Source organism: Cebus imitator, unplaced genomic scaffold, assembly GCF_001604975.1.
Source record: "Cebus imitator isolate Cc_AM_T3 unplaced genomic scaffold, Cebus_imitator-1.0 Scaffold179, whole genome shotgun sequence".
Classification (NCBI taxonomy): Eukaryota; Metazoa; Chordata; class Mammalia; order Primates; family Cebidae; genus Cebus; species Cebus imitator.
Window position 1 is genome coordinate 781269 of NW_016107494.1, and position 4339 is coordinate 785607.

Genomic DNA, 4339 nt, shown 5'->3' on the forward strand with positions numbered 1-4339 from the left:
TTGCTTATCAGTTTCAGGAGATTTTGGGCTGAAATGATGGGGTGTTCTAGATATACAATCATGTCATCTGCAAATAGAGACAATTTGACTTCCTCCTTTCCTATTTGAATAACCTTTATTTCTTTTTCTTGCCTGATTGCTCTGGCTAGAACTTCCAGTACTATATTGAATAGGAGTGGTGAGAGAGGGCATCCTTGTCTAGTGCTAGATTTCAAGGGGAATGCTTCCAGTAAAATAGTTTTTTTAAAAAAAGGGAAACTGTTCATTACTTTTGAGAGCATTAAGTTATGACATCCAGAGGCTTATGAGGAAGCAGCCTCCTCTCCATGTGGACCAGCATTGGGTGTCTCTGTAGCTTACCCCATGGACTTGTACTCCAGTCCCTGGACGAGGTGAACCTCTTAATCTTTCTGAACCTCTCGGTTTTCCGCAGTGATTGAAATGGGATGTAGATGGCACACACGTCGTGCCTGCTGCACAGACAGAGAGCAGGTGAGTGCTCACCTGCACTGACTGGCTTCGCTTCTCCTCTCAATGCTAGGAATTTGTTTGATCCTTCAAATTAAAATGTTATGAAAAACTAGACCTCAGGTCCGCTGTGGCAGTAGGGATATGAATGGTCCTCAAAGCCCCTTGTACTGTGGGAGCTACAGAAGATGATCAGTAGTGTTGAATTAGTGAGGGCAGTTACAGGAGGGAAACTGGGCTGTAGTGAAACCGAGCTGGGACATGAAGGGAAGGAGAGATGGTATTCCCAGTGCATTCCTGGTATTCCCAGCAGAAGGAGGTGCAATTCCCCAAGTCCTGGTGCAGGATGAGAAAGGACTGTCTATGGACCCGGGCACTAACACCGTTGCAGAGGCTGCTGAGTGAGACCGAGAATGGAGAGGAAGCGGGAGAGCTGAGGCTGTGCCTGTGTGCTCACGCCCCGGTGCCACAGACAGTTGGATTGTGCTCAACTCAGACTCCTGTCTAAGAGGAAGCATGCTGCTGAAGCAGGACTGCAAACGCAGGCACATAAGGAGAAAGGGGCGCTTTCCCTTTGTGTGACGAAAGAGTCCCTGTTACTGTCGGTTCGGGAAAGTTTTGCCATCTTTAAGTCTTGTCCCCCAGACCCAATCTCTTGTAGTATCATCCTAATGACGGCCTCCGCAGTTGAACAGGGCCTTGACCCGGCTATCCGCGTTGTGGGATTTGAGGCTACATTCTAGATTGAAGGAAGAGACCCTTTGGACTAATACGCAGTAAAATCCTGTGGCCATGCTTCTGTTTGCCCGGCTCCTAAGCTGCCTTCTAGGAAGTCCACACACTGCTGTGAATTTGATTTTCCATCTGTGGTGGAGTAGGTGACAATGTGTTCTATCAAGCTGCAGCAGAGATTTCAGCACAGATGTCAGGGATAAGAGATAGATAAAATAGGCCGGGCACAGTGGCTCAAGCCTGTAATCCCAGCACTTTGGGAAGCCGAGGTGGGTGGATCACAAGGTCAAGAGATCGAGACCATCCTGGTCAACATGGTGAAACCCCGTCTCTACTAAAAATACAAAAAATCAGCTGGGCATGGTGGCGCGTGCCTGTAATCCCAGCTACTCAGGAGGCTGAGGCAGGAGAATTGCCTGAACCCAGGAGGCGGAGGTTGCGGTGAGCCGAGATCGCACCATTGCACTCCAGCCTGGGTAACATGAGTGAAACTCCGTCTCAAAAAAAAAAAAAGAGATAAAATAACTTAGTGGAGTTGAAATCAGTGAGAAATGGCTTCAGCAGCAGGCAAAAAAAAAAAAAAAAAAAAAAAAAAAAAAAAAAAAAAAAAAAAAAAAAAAAAAAGAGATAAAATAGATGTAGAGACATAAATATTGATCACGAGGATTATATCCTGCAGGGAATGATATATCACCACCTGCATGTTCAGAGTCTAGCCTGCCAGCAGGCATGCCCTCAGTGCTGCTGTTAAAATATCATGTGGTGGCTGCCAAGGCAGAGGGATGTGACCGGCCTCAGAAGAAATGGCAGGGAATTCGGTGTGAGGACGATGCAATCGGCAGATAACTCCTTGGGTGACGGGTACTTATTTTTTTGGTAATTGAAAACTCTTAAAGACAACTTTGCTCTTAAGGCCTGAGTCTCAGAAAGATGACTTCATGTGAGGGTGAGTGAGGGGTTGAAGCTGCCTGAGAGAGGCAGGTAACAGGTTCTAAAAGGGGCCCAGGTGGACGTTCCTGCCCAGGACGGCAGTGGTGAGGATACAGTGTTTGCCTGCAACAGTGCAGTAGTGGCTGCGAGGTCGGTGTTGAACTAGAGTGAATGAGGAGTGGAACCTGATTAGAAAGAACCTCAATACCTGGAGTCACAGTGACTGAAAGGAAGTCAGCCACAATTCAGATGAGGGAGCTGGTTTGAGTTTGGGCGGACGGCTGCCGGGTGAAATCTGGGATGCCTCAGTTGAGAGGTGAGCGAGGAACTGACAGCTGTAGACACGGGTCTGGAGGGTCTCCTTTTGAATGTGATGGCTGTGTGCAGAAATTGCTGTGTTCATCCAGGGTAGCAAGGCTGTGCCTTGAGGAACACCTGTATTTGGGTAGCAGGAAGATGAAGGAAGGTCAAGGAGTGTAGAGGCTGGACACCTACTAACTGTCCAAGGGGAAAGGCCTGAACAGATGGCATCAGTCCCATGAGGGGCAGGGCCGGGCAGTATCCAGCTTTGCCGTGGAGAAGCCGTGCACATGTGCATGTGTGTGTATGTGTGCATGGTACAGTGGACTATAATTACAAAAGAACCTCTCCTCTGTAATCCCACCCATTCATCTTCTGTGACATTTGTCTCCCTCATCTCCCCTCCCAACATCTTCTGTCTCAGTCATTTACTCGATGGCTCCTGCTGCTCACCATGTCACCAGCTGCTCTTTATTTTTAAGCAAAGTTCTAGAGAGAATAGTAGTTAAGAGCAAGAGTTTGAGGCCAGGTGCAGTGGCTCACACCTGTAATCCCAGAACTTTGGGAAGCCGAGGCGGGTGGATCACAAGATCAAGAGTTCAAGGCCAGCCTACCACGATGGTGAAAACCCGTCTCTACTAAAAATACAAAATAGCTGGGCGTGGTGGCCAGCACCTGTAGTTCCAGCTACTCCGGAGGCAGGAGAATCACTTGAACCCGGGAGGTGGAGGTTTCAGTGAGCAGAGATCATGCCACTGCACTCCAGCCTGGGCGAAAAAAAGAAAAAAAAGCAAGAGTTTGGCTTTCAGTCCTGGGTTTACCATTTGCTGCCGTGTAACTAAGATAGACCAGTTATCCTCCCAAGTCGCTCCGTGAATTAGGAGTGAAAACATGGACCTTACTGAGATGTTAAAACAACATTAAGTTATTATTACAGTACCTGGCTCCTAGTGAGTGCTGAGTAACTTGTCTTTATTATAAGCTGTAGCATACATTTACCCTCTATCTTTCTTCCTTTCTTCATTCTCTCACTTCTTCCTCCACTATCCCTACAACTTCTCTCTTTTCTCCCAGTTTAAACTCTGAAAAGAAACTTTGGAATCAGAAATCTCAGAGAGAGGAATGTCATAATTCCTTTACTTCTTAATAATTAGGCTTAAAAATGTGCTAGCTTGACTTTGCCCGGCCACAGCTCACTGTTTTGACTGATATCTTGAGCTCGTTAGAGACAAAATCACATTCTGTGAACTTTATCTCATAAGTGTTGATAGAATCTGGAGGAAGTGCAATAATTTAGTGTTTCACAAGAATGGTGGAAATTTTCTAACAAACAGTATGCAGTTTTGAAGCTACAGAAAAAGGAAAGAAAATTTTCACTTATTCCTCCATTCAAACCCTGGAGTTTGAGTTGTTTTCAAGTAACAGTAGAGTTCTTCAGAATATCCACGGGGGCAGTGGGAAACACTTGCAGCAACATCTAAGCTGAGCAGGGCTCTGTTCATTTTGTAGTCTATGCATAAGGTACCAAATCAAGAATGAAAATCCTTCATACGTTATCTTATGGGATTTATTATTAATAATAATTTCTAATTAATTGTTTATTAATAATATTTTTCAATCCTATCATGGGGCATATCATCCCCATCAGGACCTGGGAGGTGTCCACTGCTTGAGTGAGTGTGTGTAGGAGGTTGAAGGTCAGTGGCGCAGTGGAAAGGCCCCACGAATCAGCAGGTGGCTATGCAGCTGCTTCCTCTTCCTAACAGCAATGGTTTCAGAAATCGAATTGACTGTTTTCTATCACTAAGAGGTGACAGCTGTTTGGCAAAGAAATTGTGCCGGAAATTGAAATGTCACTCAAGCCATCAGATAAAACCCACCTCTAGAGGCAGACAGTTCCAGGGGCTAT